This window comes from Dipodomys merriami, unplaced genomic scaffold (genome assembly GCF_024711535.1).
Source record: "Dipodomys merriami isolate MVZ:Mamm:240054 unplaced genomic scaffold, mDipMer1.0.p SCAF_1, whole genome shotgun sequence".
In the NCBI taxonomy this organism is placed as follows: Eukaryota; Metazoa; Chordata; class Mammalia; order Rodentia; family Heteromyidae; genus Dipodomys; species Dipodomys merriami.
In genome coordinates, this window is record NW_027202270.1 from 108,098,196 (window position 1) to 108,113,280 (window position 15,085).

Consider the following 15,085-nt stretch of genomic DNA (forward strand, 5'->3'; position numbering starts at 1 on the left):
TACAAAGATTAGTTACCATGGCTAATTTCAGTACTGTTGACTTGCAGTTTCATCATATCATAGAAAGGTGATAGATGACAAATATAATTTACTGATTGATTAATTGAAAATGTTTACACAGATTGATAAGATACTGTGTGATCTGTGGATTTGTGTATATTTTGAATATTAATCAACTCAGAGGATTAGCATATCTATTACCTTAAGCAGTCGTTTTTAAGTGCTAGTTGTGATATTCCATTCATGTAATCCAAGATACTTTGAAAGCAGAGATCATGAGGACTGTGACTTAAGACCAGCCAGAAATAAGACAGCTATCTTAGACAACAAGCCCCACATGTTGGATCATACCTTTAATTTAAATTATACATGAGGATAATCACTATCATACAAAAGGTGACACTATCTTAAGGCCAGTCCAGGCAAAAATATGAGATCCTATCTGAAAAATAACTAAAACAAGGAATCGCTTTAGGGGTAGTGTGCCTGCCTAGCAAGTTGGAGTCTTTGAGTTCAAATCTCAGTATTACATCATTTTAAAAATAATGAATACATTCAACTTCCTCACCTCAAATTGTTATATTTGCTTATTTACTTGAACATATATTTTTATTAAATTAAATGTCATTAAATTGATTCTTTTGTCAGGCTAAGAATGTAGTCACATCACTGTTAAGGGTGAACCAAGAATTAATGACTGGGCTGAATAATACTAAGAGGTCTGTTCAGAACTCAGACAGAGGATTCACCTGTCTATCTGGTAAGAGAGGATTCATTTTTTTTTCCTTTGATTTAGTAAGGCCAGAAATGAACAGTTCAGCCAAAAGGTCACAGCTCTCTCATGAGGACTAGGGTGGGTACTGAAATATATACAAGATTGCAAGAAATGATACAGATATTTGTTACCAATTGTGTTTATGGAGAGGAAGATTCCTCTTATTTTGGTATCTACTATGAACATATCTAGAGGGATAGAGGGAATACAGTACTTGGTAATATCTAGTTTCTAGAAAAAATAATGAGGAATACATAGATTGAAGTCTCCTTTCATTTTTTAAATTTTTTATATTTTTTGTCAGTCATGGGGCCTGAACTCTGGGCCTGGGCATTGTCCCTCAGCTCTTCAGCTCAAGGCTAGAGCTCTACCACTTTAGCCACAGCGACACTAACTGCTCTTTCTGCTTCAGTGGTGCTGAGGAATCAAACCCAGGGCCTCATGCATGCAAGGCAAGCACTCTACCACTGAGCCACCTTCCCAGACCATGTTTTAAGACATTATTCATATGTAGAGCAACTTCTGAAAATGGTTGCTTTACTATTCATTTTCTAGCATACCTCAACAACTTATGCTTGGGTGTGTATACATAGCCTACTGTGACCTGGCAGGGATAATTATTCTTATGTATTTTTTTTGTTTGTGGTTTTTTGTTTGTTTGTTTTTTTGTGGGGGGGGCGGGTCACACAGAAGGACAACACAGAGGCATGGACTTTGAATTAGAAAACATTTACAGTAGCTAGGCTAATATGTTGAATATTAAGATAGATTAATAACAAAACTAAATTGTTGTTTGTAGGTGAAAATTGTCATATTTAGAAGGATGTAACATGATCAAGGCACATTAAGGAGAGAAAGTAGGTTTATGCGGAGGTTGAAGTCATCAGTGTGTGCAAACTAGAAATTAAGCTGTTTTCTATTTCTCTTTCCCATCATTCCTTTTCCAGTTAATAGTCTTTATTGTTGTAAACACTGTGAAAATACCTTTTACTTCTCACAGTATTTCCAGACATGTAACTACAAAATAATGTGTTTGAAAGTCATCCATAGGTGAGATATATGGAATTAAAAATGCAATGGCATTTCACTCTAATAGTTGCTAACTTTTATGGTTGATATAGTTGTAGCTTGCTCAGTGATATCAAGATTAATTGCCATATTTCAAAAGAAAACACGTTATTTTCTTAAATACATGTGGTAACTTTACCGAAAACTTTCCAGGGTCAAAGACTGTCTGTCAGAGGACCTTAGAAAATCCAGATAACCATTTGGTACTTGATAGGATACATATGTGGACAGATACATAAACTTCTCATTTGTTTCTCATTGGCTGCCTGTATTGATAATTTTGCATGGGTTGCAAATGATGTTATAAATATCCAAATGGCCTTTGGCAGAAAAAAAAAACTCTTTACTACCCCTTTAACATGTAAATCAGGGCTGGGAAGGTGGCTCAGTGGTAGAGTGCTTGCCTTGCATGCACAAGGCCTGGGTTCGATTCCTCAGCACCACATAAGCAAAAAGAAAAAAGCCAGAAGTGGCGCTGTGGCTCAAGTGGTAGAGTGCTAGCCTTGAGCTGAAGAGCTGAGGGACAGCGCCCAGGCCCAGAGTTCAGGCCCCACGACTGGACCCAAACAAAACAAAACAAAACAAAACAAAACATGTAAATCAACCTTTGGTTAGTTGTTGTGTCATTATTTTGTAATTTATTCCTAGTTTTGATTTTTTTCTTGCTGTTATTTACTACTAATATTAATAAGCTTAATTTATATTAGCTGTGGAATTAACTAAAAGGTTATAAAATTACTTGGGGTGTATTGACATTCTGTCACTAAAATTTCCTTTTTTTTTTTTTTTTTTTTTGGTCAGTTGTGGGCCTGAAATATGGGCCTGTGCCCTGTCTCTCAGCTCTTCAGCTCAAGGCTAGTGCTCTACCACTTGAACCACAGCACCACTTCCGGTTTTTTCTGTGTATGTGGTGCTGAGGAATTGAACCCAAGCACTCTACCACTGAGCCACCTTCCCAGCCCTAAAATTTCCTTTTTGATCTAATTACATAAAAATAATTCTTAAAGGAAAACATTCAATGTACATTCATTTGCAGAATGATCATTTTTCTGTGGTGAGATAAGTTTATAAAACTTTTTCTGATTGGCTGCTTTCTCCTAAAGTGTTCATATTGATTGAACTGAGATATGGCCTACCAGGATCGATACATGGAAGACAAGTTGTACGTGATGACAGTAATTCTATTCACAGGGTAATTGCCAAATGTCTGGGCACCAATGATTATATTTCAGCTAATTGGTCAGCACAGGAAAACTTGTTGCTAAGCTATTTTGCTTTCTTTGACTTCCAAAACAAGCTTATTCTTTTAAAACATACATTTTTATTATTGTATGAATATTGTATATATCTTGAGACTAAAGTACTTGCAAACAACCATTCTTAAATTTGATTTTCTTTTCGTTTTGTGTATTTATTTAGAGAACAGATGGTCTCCTAAGTTCTACACTGTCTGATTTCCAATATTGTTTTATTCAGGAAGCTATGTGTGTCCAGATATAAGATCAATGATATGTTTACTGAAATGTCCTCGAATTAAGAAACCTTTGCATATGAAAGTTAAAGAAAACAATGGGGAAAAAACAGCAAAATATTAATACATGGCTAAAAAAGGAGAAATAAGGGGTCACATTCAAAACATTTATAAATCACTGTAATTGGGTGGGATTTAGATATGACTCATCTTTCCTCTTTTCAGTTCAGAAATCCACCTGAGGTTTTTCCTTCGTGAACATACTCATTCCTTTGATTGACAGTATTAATTATATGGCAATGAAATCCTTTCTGTATGAGTAAGACAGAATAAACATCATAATTAGAAGAGAAGCATCAGCTAGACAGATTTACTGGAGCTTTCAATTCAAGGGCATCTATAATATCATAGTATTCTGATTACTTTCTTGTTTTATTTTGCTGTAAAAAATTGTTAGGCATACCATTTCTTTTACACAAATTAGTAATCAGCTGAAATGGAAGTTGCATACATAGAATAGAAAAGATTTTTTAAATGGACACTTCAGTTTTAAATTCTGGAACCAGTGCTGGTTATTCACTTAAATTATGATGTAAAGGTTTAACTTCTGTGATATGTTTAGCCATTATTAGCTTGAAATGTAAATTCAATTACCTTACCATAGTGGAAAATTCTTTTCAACAGCTATTTTAATGTTCCATTGTGGCTGAATATTTCATAAAGTTAATCAGCTTTGTAACAAGAAATACTGTGTGCCAAAATTAGGTGCTTGATAATTTATTCCCTTACTGATATTTTATGATAAAAAGGAGGTTGCTCTCAGAGACTTGTTTTTGTTTTTTGTTTTTAGTTCCTTCTGTATTTTGCTTCCTTCACACAACAACACTGATTTCTATCAAAGGAAAGGAAGCTGGGAACCTACAGAAGACATGTATACAAAGGTTTTAAAAGCACCTGGTCCTGTATAGGTGCCTTTGAGATAACAACTCTCTTGCATTGGCTTAATTTATCTTGTATTTAATCTTATCTTGTTGCGGGCCTGAAAAGTCATTGTGGTTAAAAAAAAAACCCAAAAAACAAAAAACATTGCAGGTCATTTTCCAGGGTTGTAGAACTTATGAAATCTCCTAACACCTTACCCACAGCAGAGAGTACTTGTATCATCCCTGTTCTTTGCAGAAGAACCTGATGTTTAAGAGCGTTTGCAGAGTCTCATACCAGTACAAGGCACTTAGCAATGATACCTATCTCAATCTTGGGTAGGATCCTTAATGAATATTTTAGAATATCATCACTACTTCTGCTAAAGTGGAAAAATGAATCCTAGTATAGGTTTTGCACTTTTATAGTCTTGGCTGTTTTAAACTAAGACCCATGATGTGGCCATGAATGAACCAGGTTCTATGTACATGTGTATTTTTACCCACAAGTCGGGGTCATGTTTGTGAGAGAAAAGGGTAAAATAGAGCTATGTCTTAATGGATGAATATTGGATTGTATTTTTTTAACTTTCTACGGCTTAAGAATTGTCTGGATTCTACCCATAAGAGTGGTCCAATTTCCTGGGCATTTTGGCCAGAAAAAATAAAGCTTGTCTGTGTAAAAATCTTTCCATGGAGTATAGGGTTTAGCAGAAAAGGTGAAAACTCAGTCTGTTACTCAAAATCCAAGAGAACAGAGAAAGAGGCACTTTAGGAACAGAGGCACAGGTGAGAGATGAATTGTCCTTTCAATATGATTCATAACCATTTCCAGTTTATTTCTATTTCCTGAATAAAGTTAATGTGAACATAGTGACTATTGAAAATTATAATAGCTGTTGAATTCCAGTTATCAATTTTACTTTAAAAATGTATTATTACTATCTTTAGTTGTACAAAGGGGTTTTTGTTAATATACAAGTACAATGCATCTTGATATTTTAGGTAAGAAAATAAGCCTGCTTTTCAGGTTCTAAACATTGACAACACTTGTTATGAAAAGAAGAAACAGCGTTTTGGTTAGCTGGTTCATGGCAAATAAACCATGATGGATTTTCAGTGTAGGGAAGGAAGATACAGTTTCTGCTTGTAATTACAGACTGACTGCCACTCATCTTTGATTTGATTTCCTGCTCCTCTGCATTCCTAACATTTCCTGGGTCTACAAACTGCACATGTGAGAACTGGACCCATTTCTTGTTAAAACTTGAAGAAAAGGAATCACCTCACTCTATGTACAGGAACAGGGATTTTTGAAATCTTGAAATGTGGCCACTATGACTAAGGAACTGGTTTTTTGAATTGGTACTCATGTGGTTAGTGGCCATCACTCTCTAAACAATGAAATATGTAGCTCTAGCGTTTAGATGTTTCCTCTTGTGACCCTTTCTTGACTCTGTGCAGTGATGGTTGTTTGTTGAGGTACATCAGTTTTCTAAGTCACTGATGAATTTAAATATTCCTTTTCCCTTACTCTCGGCATGGCCTGTGCAAAACTCTACCTGTGTAACTTTAGCATCTCCTCCTTGTCTTCTAACCTACCATGGCTCATGTGAATGTTTTTAGTGGATACTTTTTATTGTAATCTGTATTCTTGTTTGTCCCCATCTCCTCCACATGTTATACTGACATCAAATATAGTGAAAGCGGGGGTTACACTGTGGGGGAGGGTGTAATCTGTATTCTTTTAACTAGAACTGAACTGGATTCTTTCCCCATTCTGGCTTCTTCTGACAATTATCAAGCATAACTTCTGACATCTGCTTTTATTCTAGAAATATAAATTCTTTTCACTAATGCACAATGAGAATACTGATGGTACTCAGTGAAGTTGTAACCAATGGTTCTTGATGCCAAACCTTGGGATGACCAAGTTTTTGAGGAGTACAAAGCTGGGTGTTTGGGCTGGGAAGGTGGCTCAGTGGTAGGGTGCTTGCCTTGCATGCATGAGGCCCTGGGTTCAATTCCCCAGCACCACATAAGCAAAAAGAAAAAAGCCGGAAGTGGTGCTGTGGCTCAAGTGGTAGAGTGCTCTTCTTGAGCTGTAGAGCTGAGGGACAGCGCCCAGGCCCAGAGTTCAGGTCCCACCACCGGACTCCCCCCCCCCAAAAAAAAAGCTGGGTCTTTGCTCAGAGCAAGTTATTTAATTATTTGTTTTTCAGATGCTAGCCTATGGTATGTAGGTGACAATAGTATCTTGATTACTAAATGAGTTAATATGAAGGAGTTGCTTAGGACAGTGATTGCTGTGTAAATGTAAGACTTCATGTAGGCCTATCAGAGTTTGCCTCCCATGACTGAAGTAAAACTATTTATTTGCTATACTTTGTTCTTTATTTTTAATATACATTGTGATCACAAAATATATTACCTCTCTGTTTATGCTTATGACTTAGTTTGAAAATTTGTAGAGAGATTTAGGCGATTGTATGTAGACATACAATTTTAGAAATCAGAATTTACAATTAACACTACATCTTTATTCAATCTACTAATCTTTGACTTTTATTGTATTGCCTTTCTTTTTCTCTCCTTCTGTGTAGAATCATGTTTCCTACTCCCCAGTAGTGCCTAGTTTAAAACATATTGGTTCAACCCCATCTTCTTAGAGCACACATGCATTTTTGAACTATTAACTCAAAAATCTTTGAAATTTTCCAAACTATTCCCTCCACCAAATCAGCTTTTGAAATTAGCTCATAGGAAAATGCCTTGTTATTCTTGTAATTTACTGAATATACTAAAATTAAGGGGTTTTAGATATGAAGTAAGGTTATTGTGATTGACATCTTTATCAGAATTAGATAAGCTAACTGTTCCAAGCCGAAGTTATTAATAGCTAACTTTATTCCATTCCATTTCTTTACCTGAGAAAACTAAATCTGGTAACAACAAACAAATACAAATATGTATATACATATATTAATTGGTTTGTGCTTACATTTTCAAATAAGTATGCCATACATACTGAGGAGAAGGAAAAAAACTAGAAATTCATGATGAATAATCTCGGCTGCTGTGTAATAAAAATATGCAATTTTGTTCTCAGAGACAAATGACTCATATGTAAGCAGTGGTATACAGCAAGGGTGGCCAACTGGCAGGAAAAAAGTAAACGAATGAAAGAAAGGAAATGAAAAGAAAGAAATGGATCCATATCTCAAGTCACATGCTGAAATTAATAGGTAAAATACATATATATATATATATATATATATAATCTGAAATCTTAAAGCTGTCAGAAGAAAATCTGACAAAATTTATCAACTACAAATGAAAAAGACATTTATAAATTGAACTCCCAATCTGGAATCCACACAAAGAAGAATGATTGCATTTAATTAAGCAGTCACAGCCCTGAGTTAGTTTGCTCTCACTGCTATACAAAATTCCTGACACAAATATGCTCAGAGGAGGAAAGATGTAGCTTTGCCCATGGGATCCTGGTTTCCCTGTATCCTCACTGTGTGCCTGGGCCTGTGATGAGGCAGAGGCATGGTGGAAAGGGTGTGGAGGAGCAGAACTGCTCAATTCATTGTGGCCAGATAGGAAAAAAAGGAGTGAGAGAGAGAGAGAGAGGAAGGGAGGGTTGAGAGAAGGGTAAAAGAGGGGGAAGAAGGGAGAGAGGAAGGGAAGAGAAAGGAAGAGGGGGAGGGGCAAGGGAGAAAGGAAAGGGAGGAATGGACAGGATATAGCTTTCCAGGGCACTCCTGAAGTGATTTAATTCCTCCATTGGACCTTACTTCCTGATTTCCACTACCTCCCTGTAATGCTGTCATCTTACCAGTCCATCAGTGGACTAACCCATTCATTAAGTAAGAGGTCTCAGGATCCTGTCACCTCTTATTGATCGGATTCATTTGCTGGGGATCAAGCTTGCAATACAGGAGCCTTAATGGGGAGACACATTATATGCAAACAATAATCTGCTCAGCAGATTATTCACAATGCCCAAATCAAAGGCAAGGTCAGAGAATATTATTTTTCAACTCATATCACACAAAAGTGTTAAATACTACTAAGATTTTTAAAAAATCAAGAACAGGACAAAGCTTCAACCTGTACAGAAGAGCAAATATTTAATAAAAGATTATAACAGTGTCTCATACTGTAAAAAATGATGTCTAACCTCTGAATTGCAATAGTAATTCAAATTTAAACAATACTGATACAACTTCAAATTAATTAAGTTGATAAACACAACTAAACTGAATGTCCCCATTAGTAGTACAATAATACCTTCATGTGTTGCCTGTGGTAATTGAAACAGTACATTCCATGTGTGTTAGAATTTTGAAATAACTATAATGATTAAAACCACATGCTTACCTTGAGCCAGGCATTCTGTCTAGAATTTATTCCATTTGAATTACATGGACATGAAATGTTTTCACCAAAGTTATTAATTCACACTATTGCAATAGTAGAAACAACTTAAATTTCTAAAGTATTTGATAAATATGCAAATTATCGACCTATACACATTCATATATGTAAATATGTATGTTTTATACTTATATGGAATGCATTTATGAGTACATCTTTTGTTTATATAATGTATATACATACACAAATAAAAGAACTTAGAAAAAGACATTACTATATGTGATGCGGGAAGACCAAGTTATGAGGATAGAGATGAAGAGAAATTTTCACGACATGATTTTAACAGTTTTTCTTTCTTTTTTCTTTTTTGGGGAGGGACAGTCCTTGTACTTGAACTCAGGGCCTAGCCACTATCCCTGTGATTCTTTTGCCCAAGGCTAACACTAGTTGAGCCACAGCTTCATTTCTAGTTATTTGTCACTATTGGAGACAAGAGAGTCATGAATTATCTTGGCCAGGTTGGCTTTAAACTGTGATCCTCAGATTTCATCCTCCCCAACTAGGATTACAGGCATGAGCCCCCACCACCCAGCTCATTTTTATTTCTGAATAGCTTAAATAAACCACCTATTACAAATTAATTGAAAATTTTAGATACTCTGGAATCTCTGCATATTTCTAGTAAAATTATATTTCTGTAACTTAAATTTCATGTCATCTGTAAACATATTCATTTCATTTATTTTTATAACCAGAATAAGAATTTTTGCCTCTGATGATTTTTCCTTTAAAAAAATTCATGTGTGCTTGGATCTAGCAATTATAAAATTCTTTATTTGTTAGTGCAGTAGGCCTGGAATTTATCCATAGTTTTTTTTGTTTTAATAGAAAAATAAAACCAAGAAAGATTGCATTTGCATAATGTCAGACAGTTGGGTAGTGAGTAGAAACACTGAAATCTCTATATTTTTATCATCATTCAGCATCCTGTAATGATGATGAATTTTCGATATGGAATGTTTATTTCTAATATGGTCTGCTTTCTGGAGCTTGTGCTCTATTATTTTGTATAATCCTTGAACTGACACCTCTTCTACAACAAAAATGTTTTTTAAAAAGGGGGGCGCCTGAGTATTTTAGTAATAAACATTAGTTTTTGTTTGACTTTATTAAACGATTATAAATGACCATTGCTGTACAGAGATTTGTTTTGTATATGAGAATTCTTGTAAAGCACAATGTATATAATATTTGTCAAATATTATTGGAAACAAATTAATATTAAAAGTTTTGTAATTTAAAAATCTCTATATGATGATTGCCTGTAATAATAGTATAGATCAATTCTCCTCCTCCCCTCCTCCTCCTTCCCCTCTCTTTCCTCCTCCTTCCTCCTCTTCTTCTTTCTTCTTCCTTCTTATTTTTACCAGTCCTGAGGTTTGAACTCAGGATGTGGGCACTTAAATCTAGTAACAACAGAGGCTGGAGGGGATGTGGACAGAAGGGAACCCTACTGCATTGTTGGTGAGAATGTAAACTTGTTCAGTCACTTTGGAAAGCAGTATGGATGTTCCTGAAAAGACTCCACATAGAGCTGCCCTATGACCCAGCAATCCCACTTTGAGACATCTACCCCCAATGATCACAAACAAGGCCCTACCAAAGCTACCAGCACAACTATGTTTATCACACCATTATTCATCACAGCTAAGATATGGAATCAACCCAGATGCCCCTCCGTAGATGAATAGATCAAGAGTATATGGTGTGTATATGTATATACATTTATATATATATATACATATATATATGCATACACAATGGAATTCTGTGCCTCCATTGGAAAGAATGACATTGTCCCATTTGTTAGGAAATGGAAAGACTTGGAAAAAATTAACTGAAGTAAGCCAGGCCCAAAGAAACATAGGTCCTACTGCTTCCCTTATTTGCAATAAGTAGTATAAGACTAGTACAAGAAAAAAGGTCAAAAACTGTGTACATATGACCATATAAGATGATGTTAAGTGAAATGAAATGATAGGGACACACTGTTTTTTACTTTGCTATATTTTCTTTTAGAGTTATGTCTTTTTCTTTTTACTGTTTATTTATTTTTTTTGTGTGAGAATACCGTACAGAAGAGTTATAATTACATGGGCAAGATAACATGTACATTTCTTATGAAACATTGTTGCCTCTTCTTTGTTTCCCCTTCCCATCCCTTCTCATACTCCCCCCCCCCCGTCCCCCCCAACCTGCTCCCCCCCCACCAAAGTTGTAAAGTTCGTTTTTTGACATAAAGACTTGTACATCTCATTGTTGCAATGGGTCCACCTGTATCCCTAGTTAAACGATTTGTTTTTGCCTTTCCCCTCCACAAATTATACCAACATCAAATACAGTGAAAGCAAGGGTTATATAGTGGGGGAGGGACATACAATGTAACATAGAAATCGTATTGTAAATAAGTTAGAAACAATCGCAAGAAAGAAAAAAAAAACATTTGAATACTTACCTTGGGGTTCATTTCACCTAACATCAACTTACCTGACCATTTCTGGTTGACTCAGACATATACTAGTTATTGCAAATAAGGGACACCATGGGACCTATGTTTCTTTGGGCTTGGCTTACTTCACTTAATATAATTTTTCTCAAGTCTTTCCATTTCCTAACAAATGGGACAATGCCATTCTTTCTGATGGAGGCATAGAATTCCATTGTGTATATATACCACATTTTCTTGATCCATTCATCTAGTGAAGGACATCTGGGTTGGTTTCATATCTTAGCTATGGTAAATAATGCTGCAATAAACATAGTTGTGCTGGTGGCTTTAGTATGGTCTTGTTTGTGATCATTTGTGTAAATACTCAAAAATGGGATTGCTGGGTCCTAGGGGAGCTCTATATGGAGTCTTTTGAGGAACCTCTATACTGCTTTCCAAAGTGGTTAAACAAGTTTACACAAGGTTCCCTTCTGTCCACATCCCCTCCAGCATCTGTTGTTATTAGAGTTCTTGATTACTTTGCTATTTTTTTAATGTACTTACAATCCACTTGATTTTTACTCAAGACAAATGCTCTACCACTGGAGCCACAGATCCATTTCTGACCTTTTGTTGTTTTTGTTTAAGTTTAGTTCACTGGGGAGAAAAATTCCATTGACTTTCCTGCATGGACTGGCTTTGAACCACGATCCTCAGAGTTTATCCTTAAGAATACCTAGGACTATACGAGTGAGCCACCACAGAGGCTGGACATTTTTCTTTTTTTTTTTTTAATAAAGTCTAAAATTCATCTTAACTGGAAACTCTTTTACTTTTAAACTTAGATGTATTTTTGTTTTCCAAACATTCCCTCTCCCCTTTCTCTTTTGATTCTTAGAATTTCTTTACTTGATCTTCTGAGTCTTTATAAGCTATTTAGCTTGTGATCGCTGTGTTCTGTTCATTCCAGTCTCTCTTTAAGCACTTAATCCTTGTTTCCTTCATTCTAGTACCTCCTCAACTTCCTTGACCTCAAACAATGTTATTAAATAATGATACCTCTAAAATGTCACTTTGTTGTTTTATTTCCATATCGGAGAACTTTCTATGGCCTACAATGATTTGTAGGAGAGATTACCAATTTTTGTGTGTGCTGGTCCTGAGGCATGAATAGGGTCTGGGAGCTGTCCCTCAGACAGTTTCACCTTCAGCTTTGATTGTTAATTGGAAATAAGAGTCTAAGGTGCTTTCCTGCCTGGGCTGACTTTATTTATTTTTTAATACGTTTTTATTATGAAAATACTGTACGGAGGCTTACAGTTACATGAGCAAGGTAATAAGTACATTTCTTATCAAACATTGTTGCCTCCTTCTTTGTTTTTCCCCTACCATCCCTTCCCTCCCACCTCCACAACTACACTTCCCCCACCCCCTGCCTAAATTGTAAAGTTCATATTTCATCCTAGTGTGTTGGGCTGACTTTCTGACTTTAAAACACCATTTGATCCTCAGGTCTCAGAATCCTGAGTACCAAGGACTACAGCCATGAACCACAATCATAAGCATCCAGCTTTCAGAACCAAATCTTGATTCAAAACCTATTCATTCACCATTTATCCTTTCTCAAGGACTATCCATTTCTTTTCTGTAAACCAGCGGCTCATTCCACATTCTCACTCTGGCTTTCTTCATGACCTGGTGCAAGTGCTCATTTTGTGAGATAACTTAGTCTACTGATTTGCCACATTAGGATAAATATGTTTATCACTCTAGATATTAGGATTAGATGAGGTTAAACATCCAAAGTCTTTTATAAAAATATTTGGTGCCATGCTGAGTTCATGCCTATAATCCTAGATACTCAGGAGACTAAGATTTAAAGATTGTGGCTCTAAGTGAGTACAGGCAGGAAAGGTCATGAAACTCTTCTCCAATTAAACATCAAAAATGCCACAAGTAAACTGTAGCTCAAGACGTAGAGCACTAGTCTTGAGCAATAATGTTCAGAGACAGTGCCCAGGCCAGTTTAAGTCCCAGGACTGGCACCAAAAACAAGCAAGCAGAAAAGTTTGGCGCAAAGAAATCATTCTGCATATTGTGAGCTATTTTTATTCCTTTCTTTCTTGCATATTAAGGTGGTGCTTGGGTGTTTAATGCCTACGTAGTCCCTTGGTTCTTTGGGGTAAGAGACTATCCCTCTTTGTCTCCTCTTATTTCAATTCTCTCTCTCAGATTCCTTTCCAATGCCCTCTTTCTGACACCTAGATCTCTGTAAACCTCATCCAGACATCTAATAGCACTGATATTTAATGTCACCTGGTTCGTAAGTTTTCCAGAAGTGATCATGTATAATTATTTGATGCAATTTAATGCCTGGGTGCTTAGACTTCTCTTACAAAGGAACAATTAGACTCGACAAAATAAAATTTTTCTCATGTGTTTTGTATCTTCATAGAATCAGCCTGAAAGAAGTTACAACTGCTAAACTAAGTAATTCTGAATACCCAAATATCTTTCCATTTTTATCTGAAAATTGTTGTTACTGTTGTTGTTGTTGTTTGTGGGGAAGTGTTAGGTGTTAGGTGTATCTAAATACAGGCCTTATGCTTATAGGCAGGCACTCTACCAATTGAACAACATACTCTCCCTGTTTGGCTTTGGTTAATTTTCAGTCTCATATTTTTTTACTTTGGCCTGCAGCCTGCTTCAGACAATTTTAAACAATCCTCTTCCCAAGTTTCTGGTATTACAGGCATGAATTTTTTTTTTTTAATGTAGAAGTCTTTAACCTAGGATTTGGATTTGGTCTTTTGTAGTTCCCTGAACATTTCCATAGTTTTTTTTTTGGACTATATGAATACATAGAATTACTTTAGAATTGATGGATGTGTAGAGTATGTGAAACCATTTTTAGTAACTCATTACTTTTATTCAGGCATTGGAATGTAGAGGCCAATCTAAGAATGCTTAATTCAAACAACAGTGGGCATTCCAACATGCCTTAGAAATAATTTTATCTTATTTTTCTTCTACTTCATGGTTTCTATGTAAAATGGATAACTTTTTGTAAGTTAAATGTATGAGATTGTTCTGAGTCTGTCATTTGTTATATCTCAGCCTATTAGAACCAGTGGGAATAATCCTTTGTTTTTCCACACTGATCCAAACAGAATTAGTACTTTTAAAATATGAGGGGTAGTTAAGTGACTTCCAAAATGATGGAGCAAAGGCTTGGCAGAAGTCTCCCCAGATAAACAATATTTAACCAGTGAAAATTGAAAACAAATAATCATTTATAGCCTGTGGCTATTATCTTAAGGGCAGACAGCTAACAGAGGAACATTCTTGCAAGAATCTCTAGTATTTGTCTCTGTTATGACAAGGAGAGGGCTTTGAGCTAGGACTTGCTCCATTATCTTCACACACACAGCCCCCATACCTGCTCCACATTTAGGAAGTTCTAGCATGGGCCTGTAGAGCCAAAGGGCTGTAGCTTCCCTCTTCCCCATGTCTATTTGGGCATATTGTTTCATTCTGCAACAAGGAGGCCAATATTGTTCTATCATCTAGCTTATTGCTGTAGAAGCTTACTCAGTGAGCCTTTCCTTTATGGCTAACCCTCTCAATGCCTCTTTCCCAGTTTCCAAGGGGAGGTGGGAATGTTGCCTCCCAGGGAGTGCAATCTGAGATCAAGGGCTGCCTTCCCTTTCTGGTGTCCATTTTCATGGCCCAATTTCTTTGAGAGCATTGTCAAAAACATAGATATCTTGGGTGAGATAAATTAATGGGAAACAGGAGACAATGCAAAGTGAAATGTCAGAGTGAGCAACAAAGAGTTTAATGAGAATAGGAAAAAGAACTAAAAAGACAACAGTTCTCCTGGCTTTTCTGTATCCTTTGGAATACAAGATGGTTGTACATACCTGCTAGGCTGCACACACTGGGAGTAGCCATGTAAAGGTATAGGATGGATATGA

At 36.1% G+C, this 15,085-nt stretch overlaps 1 protein-coding gene across 6 annotated transcripts in view; it reads left to right on the forward strand.

The window, feature by feature from the left end:
• Window positions 1-15,085, forward strand: part of Lrfn5 (leucine rich repeat and fibronectin type III domain containing 5) — a 263,210-nt gene that overhangs the window by 58,040 nt on the left and 190,085 nt on the right. The window contains exon 1 of one of the 6 annotated variants that reach the window (XM_070027170.1): window positions 7,384-7,479. The exons of the other annotated variants lie outside the window; for them this stretch is intronic. The gene's annotated coding sequence lies outside the window, so the exon portion shown is untranslated. Of the gene's footprint in view, window positions 1-7,383; window positions 7,480-15,085 lie in introns of those variants that run through there. 6 annotated transcript variants of the gene reach the window in all.